Genomic DNA, 16,706 nt, shown 5'->3' with positions numbered 1-16,706 from the left:
TTCTGTTCTCTTTGTATTTGTTCCTTTCTGTGAAATACCTGGTGATCCTGCCAGTACCCCCTGTTTTCCTATTTCTAACTGACCATGCTAGGCATAGAAGCCTGTCCACCCCAGAGTGGTCAGTTTTCTGGCTGTGCTGGGAGACTTGTGCTGGCATTCCCTACTGCATAGCTCTTCACTGGGAAGATCATTGTATTGCTCTTTCTCTGTCACTTGCTGACAGCCCCCCCTGCATTCTTTGCCCCCACCTCTCTAAACCATTTATGCAGAACAGAGGTTTTATGATCACTTATACAAAATAAAAATCTTATTTATATTTTTTGTATAAATCAGAATAGGGTAATTTACAGATTTGTCACTATGCCTCTATATTGTGTTACACACTTCTACAAGCAGAAAGGTAATATTTGTCAAGAATGCATGTTTTTTTACAGTAATATAGTATGGGTTTACAAGTCACAGAATTCCTGTGGATAATTTCCCTTGGAGGAGGTATCCAGATTACTGGGTAGCCATGAGATATCCAAAGTTCTTGCAGTTTCTCTGGCTGTTGGTAAAAATCAAATCGAAGAAGTTGGCAGTTGAGATACCCCGTAAGGGGAAACTTGCTTCCCCTGCTTGTCGGTACACATGTGCATTCGTTTTTGTCTCAATGCATTTTCGTCCGAATTTCAGGTATTTTTGTTATCGTTTTAACAAACGATAACGAAAGTGCAGAATCCAAAAAACAAAAGATCTGACATAAACAAATGCTTTATTTTCATTTTCGTTGTGACAACAGTTCCATATAGATAGGAGATTCGACATGACGCTGACAATAACAATCTGTGTCTATCGTACCTGTGGTCGAATGTGCCTAACCTTAACTCTATTAGTCCAGGATTATTCTACCTAGAGAGAAAAGATTTGACAGAGAGAAAAGATTCCACATAGAGAGAAAAGATTCAACATAGAAAATATTTGACATAGAAAGAAAAGATCACTGCTGGAATTGGGTGGGGGAAGTAAAATAACAATAATGATGATGATGAATGTTATTGGCTGATTGTAACCAAAGAGGAGGAGCAGTAAAATAGCTAGAACTAAGTACACACATACAGCCAACTTACTTACAATTGCTAGCAGAGAGAGACACACACACTGAATCATTTCAGAAGACAGTCAATCTTAGCTGGTCCGTTTGTCAGAGAACCTAAATTATTTAGCAATTCATCATAATAATCTGCTGCTATTGTGTTAGTGTTGTGAACTTGATAGTGATACTAGTGTTGCTAGTGTTGTGATAGCCTCAGAGGCTGCCCGTGTTGTGGGGGGGGGGGGGGGGGATTTATTATTATAGATTCTATATTATAGATTGAGATTCTATATACATTCTACATACCCTATCGTGTTACCTGTCTGATCAGTGATCACTATCACCAGTCTATTTCTGTATGAACTATATACATTCAACATGAATGACAACGATTTGACAAAGCAGCGAAAAACATACAAACGGCAAATCTTTGGCTTATGGTGTCTGTCGAAAGTTCTAAGAAGATTTGACGGAGCAGCTAAACTATACGGAGTCATACAGTTTATCTGCTTCCGTCGAATCTTCTTTGAACATTCGACAGACACCATAAGCCTTCAATGACAGATTCAACCTTAATTAATTTGGATTTTTGGAAGAAAACAAAATTCCTAAACAAAATATTTCAGTGTGCACATGTCTACTCGTTGGGTAATTTTCCCTTACATCTCTCTTATTCTCTCTTTAACAAGTGAGCCTCTATTCTTTTTATACTCCCACACTGCAGGTGTGCCAAATGATGCAGAACCTTTTATTTAGTCTGCCAAGATGGCTACCCAAATCTTGCAGGATTTTGACATCCAATAGGAGATATCAGCCTCCCCAAGATTGCTACTTGGAGCCCATAATTGGGGACTAATTAGTCCCCAATGGTTTATTGCCAGCCTAAAGAATCAGCACAAAAAAGGGAAATCACTATTGGTGGACTTTGGAGGCACGTACAACCGTATGATAAAGTACAAAACTATATTTTTATTGATACAAAATCTGAATATACGTGATCACAAAAAATAAACACGGAGTAATACAAAACAATTAAAAATAAGAAAACAATGTCTATAATGCAGAATTGAGCACCCATACACAATAAGGTGAGCCCCAACACTCGTTACTCGTTTTTTGTTTTTTTACTAATTATAATACAATACGCACTTTATTGAAAAGAATCTTCTACACAAAAATATATTTTTTATTGATACTTTTGCAGTTACTATTTGATTTTGGCAATTTGGCTCTCCCCTTCTGCCTGCCCCTCCCATCGTGGGTCCCCCCTGCAGGTATACCCTCTCTGTTTATACTATACATATATTTTATATACGAGATGCGTCATTAAGAAATCTATATATATTTTTTATTCTACTCAAATTTACACTTCCACTTTTCTTCTCTCCTTCTTTTTCCTTTTTTCAGGGTCCCCTGCCTCTTTCACCTCAGTGTATCTCCTGCCTTCTTACAGTGCCACTCTCCTGTTTTCGGAGTAGGGAAGGAGTGGCTCCTACAGGGCCTTCTTACTCTGTTAACACCTTTTCTAATTATTGCAATTCATCAGCTACCGAGTTATATATGTGAAGCCCAATACACTGGAAAGCCATACCACCGGACTGTTCGACTTAATTGCTTTTAATTCATAAGATATTGCATTTCCATATTTGCATATTTTGCTATGTAAGTACTGGGAACAACATTATTATTATTTCTTTGTTTCTTTCTTTCTTTTTTGTACTTTATCATCAGGTTGTACGTGTCTCCAAAGTCCACCAATAGGGATTTCCTTTTTTTGTAGTTTTTATAGGATGTGGCACAAGAAATCTGCAAAGACATGCCATTCTATACCCTTGTCTTTCTAAGAATCAGCACAAAGCCACTTTTAGGTCAGCAAACAAATTGCAGCCCAATACCTGCTTATACCCCTCTTTCTTAACCACTTCGGCCCAGGAAGTATTTACTCCCTTCCTGACCAGAGCACTTTTTGCGATACGGCACTGTGTTGATTTAACTGACAATTGCACGGTCGTGCGACATTGCACCCAAACAAAATTGACATCCTTTTTTCCCCACAAATATAGCTTTATTTTAGTGGTATTTGATCACATTTTTTATTTTGTGCGTGATAAACAAAAAAACTATTTTGAAAAAAAAAGGAATATTTTTTACTTTTTGCTATAACAAATATGCCCAAATATATATATATATATATATATATATATATATATATATATATTTAGGCAGATATGTATTCTTCTACATATTTTTGGTAAAAAAAAAATCTCAATAAGCATATGTTGATTTGGTTGCACAAAAGTTATAGCATCTACAAAAGAGGGGATAGATTTATGGCATTTTTATTATTATTTTTTTTATTAGTAATGGCGGCAATTTGCGATATTTACCATGACTGAGACATTTTTGCGGACACATCGGACACTTTTGACACTATTTTGGGACCATTGGCATTTATACAGCCATCAGTGCTATAAAAATGCACTGAATACTGTGTAAATGACACTGGCAGGGAAGGGGTTAAACACTAGGGGGTGATCAAGGGGTTAACTGTGTTCCCTCACTGTGTTCTAACTGTAGGGGGATGGGCTCACTAGAACATGACAGAGATCACTGCTCCCAATCATTGGGGGCAGTAGATCCCTGTCATGTTGCTAGGGAGAACAGGGAAATTCCTTGTTTACATAGGCATCTCCCCATTCTGCCTCTCTGTGTCACGATCGCGGGCCATCGGCCTGAAATCTAGTCTGCAAGACCCACAGGCATGCTCATGTGGCACCCACATGCCCGGGATTTAAAGGGGACGTACAGGTACGCCCATTTGCGCAGCCGTGCCTTATTGCGCGCTGGTTAGCAAGTGGTTAAGGAACCCAGTCTTTAGTAAAATAACAACAACATTGTTTTACGTAGCTTAGTCAAAATATTTGGAGGGCACAAGTCCTTTAGTGGCCCTTGTAGGGAAGCAGGCCCCACCATCCAAAGTTTGAGCATGCTCAACAAGAGGAACTTAGGACCATGAAGCAAAAAAAACTGCACATCCAGATCCCCTTGATCCAGAAATTTGATTGAAAATACCACTTCAGGGAAGTCTTCAGAATTAGGACAATCCTAAATCAACAAGGGTCATGGAGGACTATAAAAGGGAGTCTGGATAGAATACACAAGGTCTCAGAAGATTCCATCAGATGGTGGGGGAGGGGGGGAAGGGCTGGGTGGGAAGGGGGGATAGAAGATCTGTTTGTCCTCAAATACCTGTGAAAATATGAAATTTTAGTGATATAACTAATGACAGACATTAAGTTTATTACATACAATTTAAGAGGTTTGAACTCCCCTGAAAAAAGACATATCCTGCTTAAATAAGTGGAGAGGCACTTGGCAGATATAATTTTCTTACAGGAAATGCATATATCGCTTGATACGAACATTACATTTTATTTGCGTGCAATTTCAATTTGGTACTATGTGGATTTCCCGAACAAGAGGGCAAAAGGAGTCACTATTGGAATAGCAAGGAATATTAGTTTCACCCTGGAAGAAAGGAAGGTAGATCCAGAGGGCCGCTTTTTGTTTCTAAAAGGGACTCTTCAAGGATTAAGGTACACATTAGCAAACGTATATTGCCCTAATAAACCCAAAAAATACTTAAATGGGATTTTGAATGCGCTGACATAATTTAAACAAGGTCATTTAATCCTAGCAGGAGATTTTAATCCTTCAATGGACTATGAACTCGATAGCATGTCTCATGCACCATGTTGAGAAAATAAACAATTAAGACTGATAAAAAAAAAATGCTTTGTCACCAACTTCTCGATATATGGAGAATAAAATATCCAAGGAAAAAGGACTATACATTTCATTCCACTGTGCACGGCGCGTATGCGAGATTGGATTATATCCTAGTAGATCATGAAATACTGGAGCACGTTATGGAGGCAGCAATTGAAATAATCTCTGTCTCTGACCATGCCCCAGTAACAGTAAAAATAAGATTTAGAGATATGGAGCGTAGAAAAGGGTTTTGGAGACTGAACGAAGATCTAATTGAAGTCCTATACATCAAACAGCGCTCAGTTGAACCAGATGAAAAATAAATTAATGTATAAAAAATCCATTTAATATAAAGTAATGCACAGAAGCAATAAAATCCAGTATAAGAGCAATCGGCAGTCAGATGCAGATAAAAAGATCATCACTGGAATACAGCAAAAATATAGTAGCAGTACCGCCTTTGAAGATGAAAGCAAGGGGTTAATCTTAATAACCTTCGCTCATCTCATTCCAGGACACAGGGGGCTTGATGGTGCAATATGCTAGGAGAAACCCAATACCCTTTTCAGGAGCCAGATATCACACATACCAGTTTTAAAACTCCCTCCATCTTTAATCCTACACATTCCAAAGGCCTCACATATTAAGACCCTCTATCAGGCTGTATAGATCTGTTAGATCTTTGTGATGCCCCAGCCAATAAAAGCTCTTATAATCTAAATCAAGAGGAGTGACAAGCTCTTAAAGATCTCACTACAAATAAAGATATCATTGTTAAACAGGCTGACAAGGGGGGTAGTTTGGTAATCCAAAAAAGACAGGACTACCTTCAAGAGGCGAATCGTCTTCTTTCAGATACCAACATGTACCTAAAACTCTCCTCTGATCGGGGGGCACATGCGCGGCGCTGAGCGAGATGGCAGCCTAGTGTGAGAGCTCCGCACTGACCGGGAATTCATCAGCGCCCTGGGGGCTATAAATCACCTTTTTCGCTTCAATTTTGCTACCCCTCAGGTCCCCTCAGCACGGTGCATGTCTGCCCGAAAGAAGAACGCCCGCAAATCGAGCCAACATACGCTAACCCATTACCTCCTTCGGACAAGGGACAGCGGCGTGATGTCTCAAGATGGCGCCGGTCGGGGTGGCCTCTCCGCCTCTCCGCCTTCCACGCCGCAGGCCTCCCCGGACCCCTTCCCTCCGCTGACCAGAGCCGGTGAGTCTAACTCCCTCTCTAAGGCCGATTTGGACGCTAGCCTTGAGGCCATGTATGATAAAATGGCGGCTAAATTTCAGTCGGAGCTACACAAGACGTCCCACGTGCTATCGCAGGAGATTGCCGCTTTGGGCTCCAGAACGGAGAAACTTGAAAGTAAGCACGACGAACTAACTTTAGCCCACAATGAATTAAGCAGGGAGCATGACAATCTGGCCTCTGCTTTCACTACTATTCAAATGCAACTCGAGGACCTTGACAATAGGAATAGGCGTAATAACCTGCGTCTGAGAGGAATCCCGGAAACAGAAGTGGACCTAATTCCAACAGTTATCCGCCTGTTTAAATCTCTTCTGCCCGAACACGAAGCCGTCGCTTTTAAATGCGATCGCATCCACCGAGCCCTTCGTCCGAAGCCTCCGGCCGACAAACCACCAAGGGATATCATCCTATGCCTCAAAGATTTCCTAGTAAAGGAGGAGATTCTACGGGCTGCTAGGAATCAACCGCGCATTCTTTTTGACGACGTCCAAATTCAGATCTTCCCAGATGTCTCGCCCGCCACCCTGGAAAGACGTCGTTCGCTTAAGGAGGTTACATCTGCACTACAGTCAGCGCGGATTCGGTATAGGTGGGGCTTCCCTTCAGGCTGATTGTTCCACATAATGGCAGCACTTACTCGGTGTCTACGCTTCAGGAAGGACAAGATCTACTGGTTAAACTGGGACTTCTGGAAGCCATGGAGGTTCGTAGACCCCCGCTGACTCCTAGACCGGCCCCCATCTGGCAAACACCACCGTCGCGGAGGGGTGGAAGGCGGATTAAGTATGGAGCTGGCGAGCCTAGCGGAAGAAGCCCTCGTTGAGGCCCGCTTCTCCTCTGCACTCCCCCCTGACTTCACTTTATTGATGGCAATGGATGCAGGCATGCTTCTCCATTTTTCCTTTTACTCCCGGAATGGCGGCCTGTTGCTGCTGTCGCTTGGTGCAGTGACATGCTTCTCCCCCCCAGCAGTTTTCTTACACATTTTTGTTTTATCTATTTAATTTTGCAGGTGCACGCTGGGACTGAGACCTTGGTGTCTCGTGGTTACCTTTGGGTTCTCTGTTTTTCAGGTTGTGAGTCTCTCCTAGGGACTTGGGCCCCGATGCTCAATCTTTTGATGGTCATCGGTCCCCCTGCCAGCCTGACCCCCTGGTTAAAAGTCTTTGGACCTGGACTCTATGTGCTCTGGATTTGGTTTATGCTCCGGGGTACTGGTTTCCTGGGAAAGCTTTTCCCTCCCGATTTCTACGCCTTCTCTGTATTTTCTTTTTTCCTTTTCTTTTTTATCCTCTTCTTCCCCTATCCTGTTTGGTCTAGCACTTTTTCTACACTCTCTTTCCACACAATGTTATATATATGGCTGTATTTTTCATGCTTGATATGGCTTTAATATGTGAATATGTATTTGGTAGCGGGTTGATGGCTGTGCCCCTATTAGCTCTCCCTCAGATTTGTCCCTTCTACTCTATTTTCCCCGACTATTTTTTGATGGTTGGTGCTTCCCATATGCTCGTCCCCCACATTGTTGGTCATGGCAATTACATGTTTGTCCCATAATGTTAAGGGGTTTAACTCCCCCATCAAGAGACGCAAGGCGTTTGACTTCTACAAGGGAGTAAATGCTAAAATTCTCTTCCTTCAGGAAACCCACTTCTCCCATAACTCCCACCCCAAATTTTTTCATAGGGACTTCCCACAGGCGTTCTACTCCCTGCACCACTCTAAGTCTAGGGGCGCAGCCATCTTCTTGCATTCCTCCTTTCCTATGGAGGTGAAACGTATCTATAAGGATGCTGATAGTAGATATGTCATTATCAAAGGTTTGATACACAACAGAGAACTGACTATCGCAAGTGTTTATGCCCCCAATGATGCCCCGGCTGCTTTTTTTAAGTCCTTTTTTTTTAAACTAGCCTCCTTCCACTCACCACACCTGATTGTTGGAGGGGATTTTAATCTGGTCGCTAATCCAAATTTGGATCGCTCCTCTCACACCCCCCTCACTAAAGCCTTCCCCAAGTCACTTACCCACGGTTTATTAGAGTATCAACTTGTTGATACCTGGCGTGCACATAATGTGGGGGTTCGGGAGTTTACATTCTACTCCCACCCGCATAACAGCTCAGCCAGGCTGGATTATATTTTTGCCTCCCCTATTATCCTAGCCAACTCGACTCAGAGCCGTATCTACCCTTGTGCCTGGTCGGATCACCATGCCACTGCCTTCACCACGACTTTCATTAGGTTGTCCCCCACATCACACTCTTGGCGACTTAATGAGTCCCTTTTGACGGAAGCTGACATAGTCTCAACAGTGGAAGAGGCGATTGAAGACTATTTCTCACTTAATGATTTACCAGAAATGTCCCCATCCACTGTTTGGGTAGCGCATAAGGCAGTTCTGAGGGGTAAACTGATTGCGATTTCGGCTGCCCGCAATAAACTATTAAACGGTAGAATTCTAACCTTGACAAAAGAGCTGGATCACTTATATAAGAACTCCTCCATCTTACACTTAGATTCTACTAGACAGGAGATTGATCGTAAACGTTTAGAATTGGACTCTCTCTTGACTAACAATACTGAAAAAACTCTTAGATTTGCGAAAGCGAACCATATCCTGTTAGAGAGTGCGGCCTCCTCCAGATTCGCGCGTAAGTTGCAACATTCCCAAAGACCTACACATGTCTACAAACTGACTTCTAGGGAAGGCCATCTCACGTCACACCCAAAGGAAGTTTTAGCGATCTTTGAAAAATTCTACGCCTCCCTGTTGGCCCATGACCCAAATGTTAAGACCCCAGAGATCGACACTTGGCTGGATGAGGTGCCATTGCCGACCCTGTCAGAGTCACAATTGTCGAGTTTGAACTCTTCTATCACTACGGCGGAAGTTTTAAATGTAATTAAATCCCTAAAAAGAGGTTCTGCCCCAGGCCCAGATGGCTTTGCAGCTGTCTACTATAAGAAATTTGCTTCGGTTTTGGCCCCCAGACTCGCCTACTTTTTTAACTGGGTGATGAAGGGCGGTTGCTTCCCGGAGGAAATGTTACTAGCTACAATGTCCATGATCCCCAAACCAAACAAAAATCATGCACTCCCCCAAAATTATAGGCCAATTTCCGTCATGAATAATGATTTAAAAATATTTAGTAGGATCCTTGCAGACAGGTTGGCCCTTCAAATTACCCGCCTTATCTCCCCATTCCAATCTGGTTTTATCCCCCACAGATTAATCACAGATAACATTCGATTGGCGACTAACATAATTCAGGACGCTAATATACACTCTCGGAGTCTTCTGCTTCTCAGTTTGGATATCCAGAAGGCATTCGATAGTGTCTCTTGGGCTTATCTTACTAGGGTATTGCAGAGGTTGGGCTTCTGTGGCGGGTTTTTGCATTCTTTCCACTCCTTATACAAGGACCCCAAAACTAGGATAAAGATCTCGGGCTGCTGCTCAGCCTTCTTTGATGTGGGAAGGGGTTCTAGGCAGGGGTGCCCTTTATCCCCCCTTCTGTTCGCCCTGGCTCTCGAGCCCCTAGCTATAGCTATCTTGAACAACCCCGATATCTCAGGATATTCAAAAGGAACCTTAACTAGTAAATTCTGTATGTATGCAGACGACGTCCTGATGTTTCTGACTAACCCATTAGTTTCCCTTCCCAATCTGTTTGAGACCTTGTCGAGATTTGCTACTATTTCAGGCGTATCCATTAATATATCTAAATCTGAAGCCCTCCCCATAGGTATTCCCCCACAGGAACTCTCTCACCTCAAACAGACATTTCCCTTTCATTGGCCCTCCTCCCACCTCTCTTATTTAGGAATAGCCCTCTCTAATGATTATAAACTCCTCTTCTCCTCCAATTATCCTCAGTTGTTTGCTAAAATTAAGTCCACCTTGAAATCTTGGTCTAACTTACACATCTCCTTTCTAGGGCGCATAACGGCTATTAAGATGGTTATACTCCCCCGTTTATTATATGCTTTCCGATCCCTCCCAATTAAGGTCTCAAAATCTTATATAGACCGACTTCAATCATGTCTTAATAGATTTATTTGGCAGGATAAACCCCCCAGATTTGTGAGAGCTGTTCTGTACCGTTCTGCCTCAAGAGGTGGTTTAGGTGTCCCACAAATTTGGCTTTATTACCTGGCAAGCAGATTCTCCCAGCAAGCCCAATGGTCCATTAGGAACTCTAGGGTACCGTGGGTTCAGTTTGAGCAGGAATCCATACGTCCTTTGGTCCTATCGAATGTTATTTGGTCCCCATATATACCGCATTGCCCTTATATCCATGAAAATCTTTGTGTTTTGGATGCCCTGCGCCTCTGGCATGTGTATGGCAGTAAATACGGCTTAGTCCCCCAGACCCCAGTTGGGGTCTCTTACTTAGGTGACCCTAGATTCATATCGGCCCATAATCCTGGTACCCCGTTCCGTATCTGGATTGCACTTGGCCTGGTTACTTTGAAGGATTTCCTGGTGGGCTCCCGTTTTGTCTCATTTCAGGAACTACAATCCCATCATCCCATCCCGAATTCTGAATTCTTTCACTATCTGCAGATACGCCATTTTTTCTCACAACATTACCCTGGCCCTTACACCCGTCCCCAAGGGTTTTTTTTTGAGGATATTTGCCTCACTGCTCCTAGGCAGAGGGGCCTTATCTCCGGCCTCTACAAGACCATGTCCTCAATGATTACGACCGTAGGATTGCCATACCGTGCCAAATGGGAATCTGAACTTGGCTTGGATCATGACGCCTTGGATTGGGACCGAGCCTGGAGGAACATGCGCCAATGCTCTAAATCTCTCTCCCTCAGAGAAACGGCTATTAAGTTACTTACCAGATGGTATTATACGCCTCATCGGTTACACCGCATGTTTCCCCAGGTCTCCCCCACCTGTTTTAGGGGATGCCCCTGTCCAGGTTCATTTAAACACGTTTTTTGGGACTGTGCCCGTATTCAGCCGTTCTGGGGTTTGCTTTTTGATGTGATCAATAAGGTAGCTGGTTATACTATAGACCTTGATGTATCTCATGCCTTATTATTTGTTGCACCACCGGATACTCCTAAACCTTTGAGATGTTTGATTCATTCGATCTGTCTAGCCATGTTATGGTCTATAGCACTTAATTGGAAATCTCCCTCTTTGTCATTTTCCCAGATTCTCTCCCGTATAGACCTCATGATGCATGTTGAAAAAATTCACCACACTTTGCATGACTCTATCCCTTTATACGATACTAAATGGAAACCGTGGTCTACCTTTAGACTCCTCTATTAACTGTGCTGGTCTCTCCTTCTCTTTGCTTTGATATCCTGTTGTCTTCTCTCCTTTTCTTTATCCTTGGATGTTCCCCCCTCTTTTTCTCATTTTTCCTCCTTCTGTCTTTCCTGGTTCTTCAGAAATACTTTTTCCCTTTCGATCCATGTGGTATTATTTATCTCATAAGCTACCACTCAGGTTATTTACACTGATTTCATAGTGTTCTTTTTTTGCTTATTTTGCTATGTTCACTCAATTTTGAACTTATACGATGTTCACTATGTAATTTGCATCTTTTGTTTTGTATGATTATACATGCTTCACCACTGTGTATCCTTTATTCTGATTGTTATTTTCTAATAAACACTTTTGAAAACAAAACTCTCCTCTGATCTCCTCCCGGGATTCCAGCGACAACTGGTTGAATTTGTCAAAGGTGCCTGTAGAGATGGGGTTTTAAATAGTAAAGAGAAATGCTTTTTACTCCCTAAGGTGTGTAGTACGCCCTACTTTTATGATCTTCTGAAAGTACATAAATCCCTTAGTAATCCTCCAGGGCGGCCTATTGTCGCAAGTACCAATAGTTTTACCAACGGTCTCTCAGTATATATAGACCACTGGCTTCAACTAATGTACCATCGCATATAAAGGATTCTAGGCATCGTATATAAAGGATTCTAGCCATGTGATTAATATTTTAAAAGATTATGTTTGGGGAGATGAATACCTGTGGGCGTCATTAGATGTATCCTCATTATACACCTCAATACCCCACGAGGTGGGCATGGCTGCCTTTACTCACGAGATAAGCCAGGAGGAACTGATGTTCCTGGATCTGGTTTTTTCTCATGAAAATAGCACCATTATTACTAGGAATCATATCAAACCTACATCAGGAAACTCTTACCTCCACTATGATAGTTGTCATCATTCCACATGGAAGAACAATATTCCCAATGGACAGTTCCATAGGTTACGTAGGAATTGTACAAAAATAGATGAGTATAAGGTACAGCAACAGATGATGATGAAAAAGTTCGAAGAGAAGGGCTACTCTAATGAGTTGATATCAAATGCCTTCCATTTGAATGAGATATATCCTTCTAAGGTACAGAGGAAAGATTCCCTCGAAATAGTCCATTCTGCAAGGTTTGTTTCAAATTTTAATAGGAAATTTAAAGCAATTTCAAAAATTATATATAAAATAAACATTACGCTATTTTGAAACTTGACCAGGTTTTGGCTTTGGTACTCCCTCCCAAACCCCAAATGACCTTTAGATGCTCCCATACTGTGAAAAATATCATTGTTCCCAGCAAGCTTACTAAACCTAAGATAGGACCCTTGTTCGATATTCAAACGTACTTTGATAACAGGGTCGGAATTTTTCAATGCCGTAAAAGGGGTTGTCTTACTTGCCGATCTATTCCTCATGGTTGTTCCAAAATCATCACTAAGAAGGGTGAATCATTTAAAATTAAACAATTTATCACGTGTTCAACGGAATTTGTAGTGTACGTTTTACGTTGTTCATGTGGTATGCTTTACGTGGGATGTACCATTCACACCCTGCGTACTAGGGTGGGTGAACATCATACTGTAATATACCAACATATTTTTATCCGTATTGTATGTCTTTATGAATAATGTTATTATGTTATATGTATATTTATAATAGAGGTTTTTTTTTTATATGTATATTTTTTTCATTATTATTGATTTATTCATTATCATTATTATTTTTTTTATTATTTATTCATTTTTTCTATATTATTCAAAAAAACATTTTTTTTCCCTTAGAACTTGTTATCCTATTGCTTAACCACTTCCTGACCAGGCACGGCGATGTACGTTGGCAGAATAGCATGGGGAGGCAAATTGGCGTACAGGTACGTCCATTTGAAATTGCCGCCCTGCCATCGTGTGCGTGCGTGCCGGTTGGGATCCCCGTGAGTCCGGTCGCAGGTCCCGTGGACTTAATAGCTGCTGGGATACCGGCAATCATCTCACGGGGAGGCTGAACAGGGAGATGCCGATGTAAACAGCATCTCCCCGTTCTGCCTAGCAACAAGTGACACTGATCTCTGCTCCCTGTGATTGGAGCAGAGATCAGTGTTCACTAACACACAGTCCAGCCCCCCACAGTTAGTAACACGCCCCTAGGACACACTTAACCCCTACACTGCCACCCCTGGTTAACCCCTTCACTGCCAGTGTCATTTACACAGGAATCAGTTAATTTTTATAGCACCGATTGCTGTATAAATGACAATGGTCCCAAAAAATGTGTCAAAAATGTCCGATGTGTCGGCCATAATGTCGCAGTCACAATAAAAATCGCTGATCGCCGCCATTACTAGTAAAAAAAAAATTATTAATAAAAATGTCATGAAACTATCCCCTATTTTGTAAACGCTATAAATTTTGTGTAAACCAATCAATAATCGCTTATATATGTAGATGAATACGTATCGGAGTAAACTGAGGAAAAATTTTTTTTTATATATTTTTGGGGGATATTTATTATAGCAAAAAGTAAAAAATAATGCATTTTTTTTGTTTCGTTTATAGCGCAAAAAATAAAAACCGCAGGGGTGATCAAATACCACCAAAAGAAAGCTCTATTTGTGGGAAAAAAAGGACGTCAATTTTGTTTGGGAGCCACGTTGCACAACCGCGCAATTGTCAGTTAAAGTGGCACAGTGCCGAATCGCAAAAAGTGGTCTGGTCTTAAGCAAGCAAAATGGTCCGGTCTGAAAGTGGTTAACATTGGCTATATATATATATATATATATATATATATATATATATATATATATATAGACATTGTGCCTTGTGATGTAAGTAAGATGTTAATGCCAATAGTGTTTACCAATTATCCCCTCCCCTTGTTCCCTTCTATGCCGGTGGCTCCTGTGACTTTGACAAAGCGCAGGTGCACGAAACATGTCAGTCACGGTCGCCACGGCAACTGACTGAGCATACGTACCGCCCGATTGAGTTCCGTTGTTCGAGCGGCTGGTCTTCCGGGTCCCGTGGAGCTCCTCCCAACGTACGGACACACAGTAACCAAGGATGCTGTACAGTGTCTCCCAGGAGGGACAGCAGTATAGGAAGTGGTGGATGCATGTTTCTCCCACTACAGCGGACATCTGACTGGCCATCAGACTAATGGCTGCTCCAGAGCCCCCTCATGCCTTCACCGCTCCTAGCATATTGCACCATCAAGCCCCCTGTGTCATTGATTGAATTGAGCGAAGGTTATTAATACAGATTAACCCCTTGCTTTCATCTTTAAAGGCGGCACCGCTACTATATTTTTGTTGTATTCCAGTGATGAGTGTTTTTATCTGCATCTGACTGTCGATTGCTCATACTAGATTTTATTGCTTCTGTGCATTACTTTATATTAAATGGATTTTTTATACATTAATTTATTTTTCATCTGGTTCCACTGAGAGCTGTTTGATGTATAGGACTCCAGTTGCTTTTACTTTCTCCAGAAATATACAGCTGCACTGGTTCCCGGATGTTGTCTTTGGACTTTGACTGCACAATGGTTGTTTGATACCTATCTCTTTTAGCGCTGGAGTTTTTTTGTTGATATAGAAGATCTAATTGAGGATGAAGTGGGAGGAATAATAAAGACTGAGATCGAACAATATTTTAACATAAATGACACATCAGATGTGTCTAAGGAAATCTGGGAGGCCCATAAGGCCTACATTCGGGGGGAAATTGATCTCCATTGGAGCTGGGGAAAAAAAAAGAAAGAGAATTAAAAAAGAAAAACATAATAAAGGAATTACATGAGTTGGAGCAAAGCCACAAAATACAACTAGACAAAAACACACACCAGAAGATTAGCATAAAGAGATGCCAACTGAATGATATGATGGAACAGGAAACTAGGAAAGTATTTACGAATGGGGCAAAAGAAAGCTACATGTGGGGTAATAAGCCTGGCAAATACTTAGCAAAAATTTCAAAGAGAAAAAAAAAACTTAAACTATATTGAAAAGATAACAAATTAGAAAGTTGAAATAAAATATAAAACAACAGAGATAGCTAATGCCTTTAAAACATATTATAGTGCATTATTTGCAATTAAAATAAGGAGACATGAAAAGAGGAAGAGATTAGGAAATCTAAAATACAGAAATATCTAGCGGAAGTTAACCTACCATAAATAACAGCAGAAAGTGCAGAACTACTAGACAACCCAATTACCCAGGATGAAATTTATAAAGCTTTAAAGGAAACACCAGGAGGGAAAAGCCCAGGCCCAGACGGCTTTTCAATTAAATACTACAAACGATTTAAAAACAACTTGTCCCAGAATTATGTAATTATTTGAATAAAATAGGGGAGAGTGAGGAAATAAGAAAGGAATCCATTCTGGCAAATATTTCTGTTATACCAAAGCCAGGGAAGAACAGAACAATTTGCTCCAAATATCGGCCCATTGCGTTATTAAATGCCAATACAAAATTATACGCAAAAGTGCTGGCAATGAGATTAAAAAACATCATGCCTGAACTGATAAACATTGATCAAGTTGGATTTGTATCAGGAAGAGAGGGTAGAGACAATAGTATAAGAAACATGCTACTAATGAAAAAGGACAAGGAGTGTATGCCCCCAATGATTTTAATTTTTATCGATGCCAAAAAGGCATTTAATCGAGTAGATTGGGGTTTTATGATGGAGACCCTCTGGAGTAGGGCTGGGACCAAGAATTATGAGATGGATAAGTAACTTATATAAACATCCAACAGCCAGGGTGGGGGTCAATGGGGGTATGTCGTCTGCTTTTGAGATGTTCAACGGGACAAGACAGGGGTGCCCGCTTTCACCACTCCTGTATGTAATGGCATTAGAACCATTATTAACAAAAATACACAAAACGTCCACATTATTTCGTACAGGAGTAAAACTGTGAGAAGAACAGCATAAAGTCGCTGCATATGCAGATGACATACTCCTATATATGACCAGACCAAGGCTGTCACTACCCTGCCTAGTTAAAGAATTGAAAGAGTATGGAGCACTTTCGAACTTTAAAATAAATCCCATAAAACAGTAATATTGAACCTAGGAAAAACTACTATAGCAAGAATTCCCTTTTACTTGGGAAAAAGAAGAATTAACATACCTAGGAATTAAAATAACATCTACCAAGTTATACCAAGCCAATTTTATTATGCTACTCAATGAAATTAAAACAGACAAAACAAATATCGTAAGGAGCCCAATCTCATGGATAGGGATAATAAACATGCTAAAAATGGTGATTTTACCAAAAATAATATATAAATTCCAGA

Source organism: Lithobates pipiens, unplaced genomic scaffold (assembly GCF_037356315.1).
Source record: "Lithobates pipiens isolate NorthernLeopardFrog02 unplaced genomic scaffold, aLitPip1_a1.2 Scaffold_19, whole genome shotgun sequence".
Classification (NCBI taxonomy): domain Eukaryota; kingdom Metazoa; phylum Chordata; class Amphibia; order Anura; family Ranidae; genus Lithobates; species Lithobates pipiens.
This window is presented reverse-complemented; position numbering follows the sequence as displayed.